Source organism: Polypterus senegalus, chromosome 10 (genome assembly GCF_016835505.1).
Source record: "Polypterus senegalus isolate Bchr_013 chromosome 10, ASM1683550v1, whole genome shotgun sequence".
Lineage (NCBI taxonomy): Eukaryota > Metazoa > Chordata > Cladistia > Polypteriformes > Polypteridae > Polypterus > Polypterus senegalus.
In genome coordinates this window covers 65,528,137-65,543,165 of record NC_053163.1, presented here as the reverse complement: position 1 = coordinate 65,543,165, position 15,029 = coordinate 65,528,137, and the positions used below count along the sequence as shown (strand labels likewise).

Here is a 15,029-nt window from a genome sequence, read left to right as displayed (position 1 = left end):
CCCGTGACCCTATTCGGATTCAGCGGGTTAGAAAATGGATGGATGGATGGACAAAGAACAGGTACTTGTTTGTTTAACTCATGTTCTGTATTATTTCCATATACATCTCCTAGCCCACTTACAGTTTGACAGCTGCAACTCTGCATAGCAGAACTTATCAAATATGCCTTCTGATCACTTTACCTCATCAGCAACCTGCCTGGATTCCAACCTTTCATCATGTTTACAAGTTGTTTCTCGCCTGACCTTTCCTCCCGAACTGCTAGTGGTGGCACACATCAAACTCAAAACCAGACTGCTGAGGAGTAGCACACAATATGTATTGACCAGATCTTTTGAATATCCCTCCACTGCTGTTTAAAAAAATGCAGGTTTTGAATGGATAAAATATTCCAGTCTCTACTGTTACTGTAGTAGTGGAGCAGCTTACCCGTGATTTGAACTTCTTAGTATACTTTAAAACAGAAAAAGTCTTGTTTCAATTCTTTCTATTTTTTGCACTAGTGACCACAATCACACCAATACTGGTCTGGTCGCTGGTAGGTGTGCAAGTGATTATGGATCCTATTAAGGACGACCCTAGCAAGGACCTTACCTAGCACCAAGAGTAGTATTATCCCCCTATAGTTGCCACAATCCAGGCGATCACCCTTTCTTTTCCAGATATGGATGACAAGTCACATTTTCAAGTCAGTTGGGATGACACCAGTCTCTCAAAAGGGAGAAAAGATTGCTTGCAATGCCAGGAGGACAGCCTTACCACCAACCGGGAGAAGTTCACCCTGGATACCACAGATCCCTGCAGCCTTCCCTACCCTCAGCTGGTTCACCACACTGTGCAATCTCAGTGAGACTGAGTGGTTAACAGCTAATTGGAGGATCAGCCTTTAAGAACTGTGGACCCAGAGATATACAACGTACTAGCCAGAGGATCAGCTTTAAACAGCTGCTCAAAGTACCAGCCCACCAGAAGACAACTACCATGTCATCCATAAGGACCTTTCCATCAGCCGCTCTGACTGCGACTCTCTGAGGAACAGATTTGGATGTGCATAATGCTTCGATTCCTCTGTAAGCAGGATATGGATCACTAGACCATAGATGGTGTCACTTGCTTACAGATTCCTCTAACAAATGTTTCCTTATCCAAACTCAGGGGCCTCACAGCCATCTTTCTCAATTCCCAGTACAGATCGCAGTTGCCATCAAGCTGTATACTACAATTCCTCTCGATGATATTCAGAGTGCTCTGCAAGATGAAACAACCTCCTTCTGGGAACGGTGGTAACACCAACACAACCTTCAGCAACCATCAGGGTCTTGTCATGGAATGTTTCCCACATCACATTACAATCAGCAGTTGCACCAAAATTCGTACGTTCCTCACATGAACTGCATGCAAACTCGTCAGAAGCAGCCTGATCTTTGAGTCTGGCCATGTCCAGATTCATTTTCCAAGTAGGTGGTAACCTACTGAACCTAAGCTGGATCTTCAGAGTAGTAACAAAAAGTCTGTGGTGAGGGTTCACAAACTGGGCACTTCTGTAGACCCTGCAGTTTTTTAATAGCCTCCAGCATCTGAGCCAAGAGGATGTAATTGCTCTCCTTCACTGAACCACCAATATTGGAGTACCAAGTCCAACAAAGCGGTTCTAGGATCCAGCTGTTTGCAGCCGTCAGGGAACATGGGGCCACTTTCACCATGGTCACCAGACCCATGGGGACCAAAACAATCCTCATAGCCAGTTCTGTCAGTGCCAGTGGTTGCATTGAAGTCACCCATGACTAGAGGAGTGTCACCTCATGGGCACCCATCAACCACTGAGTGAAGTTGCAAAAAAAATGTCTCATTCATCGCGATCAGGGTATACATTGAGACAACAGACAAGGTAACCAGAGAGTGCCGTACTCTGAGTCTCAAAATACGTTCGTTGAAAGGAGTGACATCGGATACCATTGTGTGCAATTATCAAAGCACTGGGGTTGGTCCTATGTGATCACCACAGAATCAGACCATTAGATGAGTCAACCATGATTGTCAATGCTTTTCCTTCTTGGTGAATAGAGCTACAGTTGGGTTCAAGTGTAATTGTCTTAGTGGTGAGGGGAGGTGGTGTTTCATCTGGGGTCAGCTGCAGTTGGGTTAAGAAATGCTGATTTAGTTGCATCTCTAATTCACACACTCTCTCACATACACAGACACACACACAAAACCTGAAGAAGGAGTGAACGAGGAATGCAATTAACAAAAACAAAAATCAAGGCCTAAAGAGTGAAATATTAGTAAAGAGAAAGAAATGATAAAAGAGCTGAAATAAAGAATGTTTTTAAAAAAAAACTATATAAAAATGAGGAAAAAATAAATTCTGGACAATGTCTAAACTATGCCGAGAGCTGACTTGGCCACCATGTGCCTTGTTTTAAATAAACTATAATCTAATCCAATGTAGCTTCCTCATATTGGTTTTCATTAAATTAACTTAAATTAATATAATGAGCTTAGATATGCAAGAAGACCCTGAGCTCATAATTCCACTATTGATGAAAGAAACCCAAAATAATTTATTTATATTTTGTCACGCATGTATGCCTGGGGATCACCTTCCTGGTTCAGCTGAGGTAAGCCGTACCACTCTGGGATGAGAGGGGATGCTAATTCTAACTGTTTTTTCTAATCCACCCACAGCTCTAATAAGATGCCCAAGTGGAGGCACTTAAAATGGTCCATGGTGCTCAGAATAGGCCCCACCTCTTCCAGCCAGGGCTCCACAGAGCCAGACGGCTTCAGAGGCATCTCATATCAGACTCAAATTTGAACAAAGGTGGAGTTCCCATATGATCCTACTTTAGCCCTTTCTTCCATAAGCTAGAACAATCTTTTGGGTTACTAAAGCTAACATTTTAGTTGTGCCACTCTGCACCCATTTTATTTCATTTTTTGTTTATTTACTTAAAGGGATCACACAGTTGGTGTCCAAACTGTTCTTTGTGGACTCTCGTGTTCTGCAGAATGATCACAATATACTGTACAATAAACTTTATTTCCTTCAACCAAAATTACTATCAATGAAATATTATATGACAAGAATGAATAAAACGAAAAACAATAATAAGTACACAACTACAGATGACATTATTAATTAGCTGTATACCGTATATACAGTCCATATGCATATATTTCCAGTTTTATACAGTTTACTGTTTATTTATTTATACATATTGTGAAACACACAGGCTGACGGAGCGACTTCCTGGCTTTAGGCAGGTAAGGACTATGGCGAAGGATTACAGCGCAAACTAGTCCTTGAAGACTTCAGTTTTGTTTTCCTGGGCTAGAGGAAGTTTCCATTCATAGACCCTGAAGTTACTTCTGCACCTTGTCTTCGAGGCACCAATCCTTCCTCCCAATACCTTATTTACAGTAAGCCAAAACTGAACCGGAAGTCAGTGTTCATTGCGGACCCTACCTCAACGAGGACAGTTCCTTCCTTGAAAAGGCTAAATTGTCTAGTGTTAAGGACTGACTGCCCTATACTTTATTTTCTTTGCATGTTTTTTTTTCTTTTATGCATTAAACAAGGTTTCCAACTTATTGCCCCAACAACTTAACTGTATATTTGGTCTCTAATTTGCATTATATATTGTACATACATAGACCTGTATATTTTAAACATAAATTTATCATTTGAATTGGCATTTAAATTTCCTGTTCAGAGCTCATTTCTGTTATGGAATGACATCAAAAACATTTTTTAAATAAGTAATAGTGAGTGCTCACTTTCATATTTAATGTGAGATAATCATTTACTCCTTAAATTGATGGTCCTGTGTAGTAGGAGAGAAAAAGAAAAAATTGTACATTCCCATTTTTCTATGAAAAGCGTTCTTTTGTTAGGTTTTCCATTTACACATACAATTCTTACAACTTTGTCTAACAGCTTGCCCTGAGCTGCTCAAACCACCATCATTGCTCCACATACTGATGAATAGCTAGCACGATATTTTACCAAGGTCAAGGGCACACTTAAACTATTAAGGTAAGTGTTCATGCTTACAAATGGCATTTTGATACTTTGCTTGTTCAGGAAAATATAAAAGATTATAAAGTCATGTAGACCACATTTTAACACCAGGTATTGGCGATGAACCTGCGAACTCTGCATCTAAAAGCAAGAGATGATTCAGTAGAAGCCCACGGTGTGTTCATTCCTTAAGCTGTGGGAAACTTTTACAGACTAAGCCTTATTACAGCCCTACATGCCAGACTTTTCATTTAAAAATGAACTACAGAAGGCACTGTCTTGGATGTTGGTGTAGTGAGTAGTTTTTGAGACCCTTTAAAGGACCTGCTGTAAGCTTATATACCTTTTTTTTTCTATAAAGATGTGCCAAAAGAAAGAAATTAGTTTATATAGATTATTTTTTTCACTTTAGGTTGGCTTTTGATTAATGAAATAGACAATGAAACAGTGTTTCGAGATTGTATTGTTTAAAGTTTTGAATTTATCATAATGTCAAGTTTAGCAAATCAGGATCTGACTATTCTTTCTGTCTGCTGGGATTTTGTTTTTAGAGTTTCTTTTTAGAATTTTGCTCATTTCTTACCTTTCCTTGTTCTTTTATACTGTGTTTGCTAATTTTTAATAATTGTTCTTTATTATATCATACTTTAATAAATTACAAATTTAAATATGAATTTATGGTTTGAGTTTTGGAGAGTAGTTGTATGGTTTGAGAGGTCCCATTTGATGAAATCCTGCTGTCACCTCTACGTTTATGGCATTTGTAAATTTTTTTAGATTGACTACGTGGATTGCACAATCACCTCAAATAGTTTACATTAGACAGTTCTGCCTGGCATAATGAATTTTTGCTCTTCTTTAATTTTTTTTCCCTGTCTATAGGTTTTGCTTATTACAAGAAGCAGGGTATTCCTTACTTACTTAAAATGGGTATTTCAGCAGTATTAGCAGGACATATTTGCTCAAAAATATTTGACTGTTCTTCATTTCCTAAACTAAGGACAATCTGTTTTAATTAAAATGCAACTGTTATATTTCACTTAGGGATATATATTAACTTTACAGACTTTTGATGAGACAGATCAGTAGTGAAGCACGATTATGAATAAATACAGAGTACTCAGGCTTCCGAGGGGTAGCGTAGCGAAGAGGCTGTGCAGGGTGATGGAGAGATCAGCTGATCTGCTTTCACATGCAGATGCGAGAAGTTCAGCGCCTCATTTGCCGTCTTGGGTCGGTAATCATTACAGCTGTATTCCTAGCAGTATAAAGGAAGCTGGAGCAGGAAACTGGGATGGAAAAAACAAAACAGGAAAAATGAAAGAGAAAGAGGTGGAGGTTAAAACTAAAGGAAGAAAGAGAGGGCAGGATTGCGGTGCTGATGCGGAGTAGAGGCAGACAGTCGAGAGTGTGGTCGTGAGATGAGCGTGTGGCTGGCACTCGAGGGAAAAGAAGTTGCTCCAGCTGATCACCCCAAGGAGCAGGAGCAATCAAGTACTTTGAGAAGGCTCCGGCAAATGCAGCGTGATGACGGTGGGAGACGGGAGCAGGGCTCACAGGTTGCCTTCGATAATGAGGGATGGTAACAAGGGACACAAGGCCGAATTTAAAGGTTGACTGCTCCTGTCAGTTTTTGAAGGAAGCAATATCGCTCATGGTTGTTTTGAAAGAATGAACTACTGCCTAGGATTTAACCTCATTTTATGGATATATCCATTATTTTATTTATTGACGTTTAAGCTCCACATTACCCTGTGTTTATAGATTAATTATTTATTGGATGGAGCACTCAACACTCATGCACTGTTGTGAATATAAAAAGACTTTAGCATTTTACCCTTCATTTCATGGCTCATTTTGGTTCATGACTAATGACAGCCTTGGGTTCAAGGATGGAGTGGCAGATGCAGCTAACCTGGACCATCATAAAACTGTGTGTTAAAAAAAGCATTATGTACCAAGTATGGACTAAAATTTCTGGTATACATGCTAAAGTAAAGCAATTTTATCAGAAGTAGTCTGCACTGATTTTGCCAGCAGTATCAATGCTGACTCTGTGCAATTATCTTGTCAGACATTTACATTTGGATTTAAATAGTGCTTTATTAAGCAGGGCGGAGAGGTGGCTCTGAGGCTAGGGATCTGCACTGGCAATCAGAAGGTTGCTGGTTTGAATCCCGTAAACAGCAGAAGTGACTCTCCTCCGTTGGGCCCTTGAGCAAGGCCCTTAACCTACAATTGCTCTGTCCTGGGTATGACGTTAATCTGCATCCAGAAGGAGGGCCTACCTGCAGAGAATAATCTGGGGGTTGGTGGCAGAATTGGCACTCCAGCCTTTAATAAAAAACCTCACACTGGCCCACTCCATCTGAGTGTGGTGCTGAGGTGTGACCCATTGCATGGCTGTACTTGGACCCTAATCTGGGATCCTAAGTTGATTTGTCATGTGGTGGGTGCGCCAATGCACTGTGTCAGCATGTGCTCCTAACCTCCTCCTCCTCCTTCTTTATTAAGCAATGTCTAGGAACTCTGGTATAAACTACCAAGAGATACTGAGACTGCTTAGAAATTAGTTAAGCAAATGGGCTTGATGGACTGAACGTTCTCCTCTCGTTTGTCAGATTTCTTGTTTTCCTTTGTCCACTCCATTATTTTAATACTTTGACAGTAGATTCTAGTGTATAATCTACTGAAAGTGCAGTGGAGGACGGATGGGCTTACTGACTGGGATGGAGAGTGATTTCTTGTCTGCCTGGGAGGACAAAATGCAAGGGCTGCAAGAGTGGACACACAACAAGGCCAGATGACAACAACAATTGGATGAACCCAATTAGGACACCCGCAGGGTGGGATGGGAATTGGAGTCTGGAAGCACATCCCTGTCAGGCACTGGATGATCAATATCATGACATCAGACATAGTTTCTGGTCAAGTTTAAAAGTAGCCCTGCACCCTCACCACTGGGAGTTAGAGTCGGAAGGCAGTGGATGACATTTAACAGGAGAAACGTAAGAAGAGAAGAGTATTCACTTAATTTGTAATCGTGGTCTTGTTGATTGTGCACGATTGGTGAGGTATTTTGGTGTAATACAAATCCTTTGTTTGAACCCAGGATCTGAGTTGCGTGACATTGTATCTGAGGTTTGGGGCTCAGTGGTGCCCTTTGTGGTTACACTACATATTGCCACTAGAATATTGTACCCTCTTCAATTGATACTGGTTCTGTCACTTCTATAGAAGTGCAGTGAACTTTGCTTCATGAATCACAATATGTTTATTAGGTATTTATACCCTGCATACTGTACCTTGTGCTCAAATGCCTTTTTGGTCATCAATACATTTCAACAAAATAATATTTTCTAGAGAAGCAGTATGTGCACAGGAGGACAATAAAAAAGTGCACAACATTAGTAGAAGAAGAAGTAGTAATAGAAATCCGCACTCCAATTTTGAGACTCATTTGTCTCAAGGAAATCTGTAATTCACTTAACTTACTATTATCTGCACACTCAAACAACTTTTTAGTTACATTTTTATTTTCAAAAAAACCATAATTTTAAAAGGGCAGCAGAAATAGCTTTAATCATTGAGGGATACAACATTTACAAAGAAATTTAAAAATAGCTCTTCACACCATAAACTCTTGGATTCTGTATTTAAGATAACACTGCACCCCCCTACGCACTGCGTCATTTATCCCTGCCTTTAGCATTTAGAATTTTAGTGAAGTGGACAACATGACTTGTTTTATAAACACTGCTGTTATCATGTTTTTCTTTAAAGTCCTCATAAAAATGAAGCGTAACAGTAAAGCACAGGCGTGCCTTCCTACACTTGATAACTGTTTCTCTATATCGTCCCTTATAAAGGCTTTCATTAAAATGTATGTGATGCAACTTAAAGTAACTAGTCAGCCAGACATGATATTTGTTAGCTTCAAATCTTTAGGCACTCCTATGGTATAATGTAAATAAATGTTAACAGTTTGTATAAATATAATTATGAACTTCTTCAGAACTTTTGGATTAACAATAACAATATTTGCCCTCCATTAACATACAATAATGTAATATATTCTGATCATTTTCTGAAACTTTCAGCACATAAAAGTCTTTACAGGTGAAAACTAAAACATATACATTTCCTATTTTCTGTGTTATTCTGTGTAACTATATTTCCCACTGTAATTCTCAATATGTATCAGCTTTGCTTTCACAGTTGTCAAACTGAAAGAACATTATGGGACCGGTTTTTGCTTTGACATCAGAATGTTTCACTTACCTTTTGACAGTTCTAATATTTCCTTGTACTGTTTCTCTCATGAATTCATAACCCTAGTGCTGCTTTTATTTTGTTTATTGCTCTGCCATGTTATTTGTAATGTATCATCTTGCTACTGTCATCAGAGCATGTGCTTATCATACTGCTGTTGATTTTTGCAATAACATTGTCCTACACTATATAAAGTATATTTTTACATCCATGCCAATGCTATTCAACCCTGCCTACAGTACAACTAGACATATTTTGTCATGTCTGCTCAAAGTACCCCTTTCTGAAAGCAAATGCAAGCCTTCTAGTTTCTGCCAACTCTGGTTTGACCTCTGGATCTTAATGGTTCAATGATTTCCATATCCTGAATATAGTCTTGATTGTTACAGAACATTAACTTCATGCAGGCTTCTATGAATATTTTGACATAATGAGCTTAGAAATAATCATTTACTACAATTAAGCATTCTTCTGTTAACGTTTCAATGTTAATTCATTTTTCAAACATGATAATGGGGATAAAGTCTCCTCTGAAATTAGCAAGTCCATCCAAACATATTTAGAGCTTAGAAGTAAAATAATCTTGGGGTCTTTCCCAAAGCCACTGTGGTCTGGTGGATCCAACAGACCCCACCCGGAACTCTCAGTGTCTCCACAGCATGACTACGTTATATACTAAGTCAAGTTTAAAGGCTGCTCTCTACCACTATATCAAAGTGGTCAAATTTAGGAGGTGAATCAGGAAGTGATTACACCTAAAAAACATGCCAATAGCCTTCACCAGAAGTCAGAGACTTTGGATGTATACCCTTTAGCACACCCATTTCTTGATGTTTTGGTTAACTTTGAAAATCACTGCACCCTTTCACTTTTTTCACACATTGGGGTAACTTGTTGGTGTTCCCCTTAAAAGTACATATTTAAAATTTAACTGGCATGATACTTTGTGTAAAAGGTAAAAAATACACCACTAAGTGTGTGCTTGTGTCCAAGCATTCCATAACAAACTGCCTAGCTCCAGACATTTCTGTTCTTTGAACAGAAAACAACAATTTATGTGTCTGCTTTATAGGACACAAAATCAAAATAAATTACAAAGATTGAGGCAGACTATCAGTGGTATAATTCACTATATGATGATAAATGTGGATTACTAAGAGTATCCCAGCCCTCCATGGAGCCTAGAGTGACAAATAAGTGGGCAAGATTGGGGGACAAGGAGATATTTATTATCCAGTATTAACAAAATGTATAATGAAAGAAAAATAACTCCAATAAACAAAAGCACTGACTAGAGCTTTCTTTAGCCCCGGGGATCAATTTATATCCTCTTCTCTCCATTTTAGGAAAGCCAGAGGATGCATACTTCTCATCATCTAATTAGCAGAAACAAATGTGCATAACAATACAATTAAATAACCGGGCTGTCAATAATTAAAAGCAATAAGGAAATAAACTCTTATTTTCTGCAGCCCACTAAGACTGCCAAGGGTTCCAGTTAGCCCAACCCTTGGAGGCATTTTATTATGAATTAATTAAATTTTTTTTTCACATCTCATTCTGGGTCCTGAGGAACAAGATGCTATGTGTACAAGGCAGACAAATACTGAATGAAATTCTAGTGTAATGTGTGGCTTACATGCACAAACAGGCAGCTTTTAGATACTACCTTAGCAAACAGCATATCTTTGGAATGACAAAGAAAAGCAGTACCGTAAATCCCCAATGAAAAGCAACCCCACACTGGAGTCCACCCCATTCTGTAAGCCACAGAAAATGCTCATTTATATTTTAAAACTCTAAGATAAGCTGCCCCATGTTATTAGCCGTGGCGATACTGAATTTACCAATCTGAAGTAAAAGCATCTAATCTGGCACGCCCCTGTAGGCATTTGCAACTATATAGTGACATTATAGTTGAGCGTGAACAATTAAATTGATAATATTTTGTATTTACAGATATTGAGCCATAACGCAAGTCCTATACTGCAGAATTTAAGCTCCAGATCATTGCTTTCATGAATGAAAATGGCAATCGTGCAGCTGGACACCACTTTGAAGTAGATGAAAAACAAGTGAGAAACTGGCGGAAAGATGAGGAAGCTTTGCGTACACTTCCATGTAGGTGTGCAAGGTGTACAAGGGAAGCAAAATGGCCAAACTTGGTGAAGCGACTTAAAGATTGGATTCTCGCGAATCGTAAGAACAATCGGATAGTTTCGACAACAGTCATCAAATTGAAGGCACGGGGAATGGCGACTGAAATGGCAGTTGAAGACTTCAAAGGGGGTCATAATTGGATTTCTCGCTTCATGAAAAGAAATGGTCTATCTATCTGAGCCAGAATGACTGTGGGACAGAGACTGCCAGACGACTAGGAGAAGAAACTTGACAGTTTTAGAGAGTTTGTCGGCAAGGAAATCGAGACTATCGAAACTAACACCGGATGACGTCATCAACATAGACGAGGTCCCGATGCAGATGGATATTCCATCAACACGCACTGTCGATAAGGTTGGTAAAAAGGCCATATCAGTAACTACCACAGGTCATGAGTGGACAAGTTTTACGGTTGTTCAAGCTTGCACAGCAAGTGCCAAACAGCTGAAGCCTTTCATGATTTTTAAGAGGGTGACAATGCCAAAGGAAAAACTACCCAAGGGTATCGAGGTCTCAGTGAACAAAGAGGGCTGGTTGAATGAAGACATTATGGTGGAATGGGTGGACAAATGCTACAAAATATAACATTGCATTCTTAGCTAGCATGTGAATAACTTGTGTCATCAATGCTCACATAAACTGTGCTCTTTCCTATGGCCCTGCTTGGTCTGCCTCTGTCACCTTTTCCATCTTGTCACCAGACAACCTTCTGTTGGATGTTAGTGTCCTGTTCTTCATAGCCACTTGCAGTAAAACTTCACTTTGTGTCACTTGTGAGTTATCTGCAGTGTAAATACGTAAAACACATAAAACATTGGAACAACCATTACAGGAGTGTAACATGCGTGTTATTTATCATGAAAATGGTTGGCGAAAGGTGTGAATGCATGGCATAAATGGAGTCATCGTATGTGGTAGTACCATATGGTTGAAGACCTACAACTAGAAATGGTACAACTGGTGTTCTGTGCTAAAATGTCTCCTTAACTCTGTCACACACAAGCGCATGGGGAGCAGCTTAAGGACCCGACGGGCGCCACAACTAGCCATGCCGGGGGACAATGGCAGGGTACTGACCTCTCTTTTCTTGTTCCTTCAGAAAGACTGAAATGCCGCCGCCATAAACAAGCCTGGAACTCTTCTGCTACCACCCACTTCCGGGATACTTTCTAACCTCCAGTCCCCCAAAGATGACATCACTTTCCCATCAACCATCACGACTTTCCCCATCATTTCATCACGTCCTGCTGCACCGCTATAAATTGTCCGACCTGCTTATGTTCTATGTCTATTGTACTTCAGTAGAAAACACTGACTAATTTTCTGAAATTGCTTTACAGTATATGGGGCCAAAAAACCCAAACCTTTATACTTGTTTGTGCTTTTTTCTTACAACTCGTATGACATGTCAGAACCAGAAATGAATGAATGTTTTCAGCAAGTGTTGTCCTGGTTTTAAGTTTTTCATTCACAAGGTTTCTTATTGTTTCAAATAACTGATGAAATAAAGACAAAGGAAACAGTGGAATTCATCGGTTCATAATGGTTAATGTTTAAAAAACGCTTGCTTCTCAAAGTACAGCTCTCAGTGACTTCAGAAGAGGGCTGATATTTGAGGACCATCAAGCTTCAATGATAAAAGAAAACACTGGACAACTTCATGATATCTCACATAAAAGAGTAGACCTGATGAAGTTTGTGTGGAAGTCCAGATAACACATACTATCATAACAATGAACTGTAGATCTGTCCATAAAAAAGCAAACTACCACAGTATTTGTTTATTGGGAGTGGCAGAAATTATTGAAAAGTTCAGGGATGAAGAAATGAAGTCAAAGAAGAGACAACTGTCAGAGTAGAAGAAAAGTTTGCAGTAACTTGAAGAGCAAAACAAATTGACCGTTAGATGGTCACACACCAAACACACAATGCAGCCAATATAGCATTGACAGTTCATTTAATCTTCATATCTTTGGACAGTGGGAGGAAACCCTGATTACCTGGAGGAAACCCACACAGACATGGGGAGAACATGCAAACTCCATGCACGGAGGGCCTGGGATGTGACCCCTAGTCTCCTTACTGTGAGGCGGCAGTGCACCACTGCACCACTGTGCCACACTCGTTAGATGATCTGAAGTTGAAATCCTGATATTTTAATTAGTACTTTTAAAAACATAATTCATTCTGCTAAAAATATGTTCATTTTGACAATGAGGTCCTGGTAGCACATTACAGATATTTGGAAATGTCCCAGACACATCACACTTCATGAACAAAACAGAAACAAAAGATGAAATTCCAAACAATAAAAAAAAGTGCACAAAAACTCTAAAAACCAACATAATTGTGAGACAACTAGGGCTTTGTATGAAAGAAAGAGCAAACATGATGAATATAAAGAGAAACAAACAAGGAGTTCTGCTTCATTTGGCTGCAAATATTAATCTGATAATCATTTTAGTCAAGAATGTTACAGGGAAGGTTACTATGCTTGGATTGCATTACATAAATACATATTCTCTTATTACATATAAAATGAATATTTCCTGACAAACTGATGAATGTAGACAAGCAGTGTTCTATTGAAGTGGAATTAAATCTCATGGTTACATAAGTCACTCTGAATCTTGTTATTAACAAGAACACAAATATATGTGCACACCAAAAGAATTTGACAGGCCTGTATGCTCACACCTCAATGCATATTTACAGCTGTGTAGGGCGTTGGTGTGGTACGGCGTGCATTTTCTTGGCATAGTTTACTGAGGACACACTAATTTCCTCAGAGGGTACGGCTAACTGCAATAAATACAAAGTATTTACATAAATCTGTTGAGTATGAATTTCGGTACTAATAGAGTCTGGAGAAGATCTGACACAGGAAGAAGGTCGAAGGGCCTAAAGAGGCTCAGATGGGCGGAACATTTGATGGTGGAGGAAGGGCAAAGATGAAGGGAAGTTTTCTTAGCCATAGAATAAAGACAGGGAAACAAAGAAGGTAGTGTAATCTTTCAGGTGGTCAGTGAATAGTTTACAAAGTGCTGCATTATTGTATACCATATACCTTAGTCATCAGATTGCATCCCAAATAAGCATTTATGAAAAATTCCATAGCAGTGTCTGAACCAGTTTAGCTTATTAAAAAAAACCAATAAAACCAATAAAATCTCTTTGGTGAAATTGTGCTAAATCTCTTACCAGTACAATTCTAACCACTTGCAAAGTTTATGTCAATGTACATCGAAGAAATTGGTTCAATCACCTTTAAGAAAAGGTTGCATAGCTGATCCCATTTTTTTAATCAACTGCCTGCGTATTTTTATTTATTACCTTGCTTTTTTTATTCTGGAAATTTGATGATCTGTAATGAATCACAGAAATCTCTTCATTTTTCAGTTCTTCAGCAGGTTTGGCTTATGAGGAGAATATGTGCTTCCCACTTAATTTGTTTATTCCCAAAAACTACTTTCCTCTTTATTCAAACTAGCACTGGTCCATTAAAGGTCAAGGAGTATGATATGAAATTCAGTCCTGGTCACAGTATATTTTGAGTTTTCACTTTCTTCTTACGTTTGTGGAGGGTTTTCTATTGGTTATCTTTTTTTTGCTCTTTATCTCAGTTGTGCATGTAAGACAAACTGGCAGCTATAACATGGCCTACTATGTGTGAATGTGACCATAAGTGTGCCTTGAGAAGGGCTTGTGTCCAGAGCTGATTCCTGTCTTCCATTGAGTAAAACTGGAATAGATAGATAGATAGATAGATAGATAGATAGATAGATAGATAGATAGATAGATAGATAGATAGATAGATAGATAGATAGATAGATACTTTATTAATCCCAAGGGGAAATTCACATAATCCAGCAGCAGTATACTGATACAAAGAAACAATATTAAATTAAATAGTAATAAAAATGAAAAAAATTAAAATAAAATTAACATTTACTCCCCCGGGTGGAATTGAAGAGTCGCATAGTGTGGGGGAGGAACGATCTCCTCAGTCTGTCAGTGGAGCAGGACAGTGACAAAAGTCTGTCACTGAAGCTACTCCTCTGCCTGGAGATGACACTGTTCAGTGGATGCAGTGGATTATTCATGATTGACAGGAGTTTGCTTAGTGCCCGTCGCTCTGCCACAGAATAGGCACTGGTTCCTTATAATCCCATATTAGCAGACTCAGAAAATAAATGGATGGAAATGGCAAATACTTTCTTTATAAGAATGTTATTTTCTAAGCCCATCTCCAAATATTATCTTAAACATCAAACACATTCATAGTAAATTTATGTACATACTAGCAAAATACCCGCGCTTCGCAGCGGAGAAGTAGTATGTTAAAGAAGCAATGAAAAAGAAAAGGAAACATTTTAAAAATAACGTAACATGATTGTCAATGTAATTGTTTTGTCACTGTTGTGAGTGATGAGTGTTGTTGTCATATATATATATTTACACACACACACATAAACATATATATATACATATCTATACATATACACATATATACATACATATATATATCTACATATATAAACATATATATACATATACATACATATCTACATATAT

At 38.7% G+C, this 15,029-nt stretch overlaps 1 protein-coding gene across 6 annotated transcripts in view; it reads right to left on the bottom strand.

Moving 5' to 3' along the window:
* frmpd3 (FERM and PDZ domain containing 3) overlaps positions 1-15,029 on the bottom strand; it is a 781,596-nt gene that overhangs the window by 261,050 nt on the left and 505,517 nt on the right. The gene's annotated exons all lie outside the window — the stretch shown is intronic.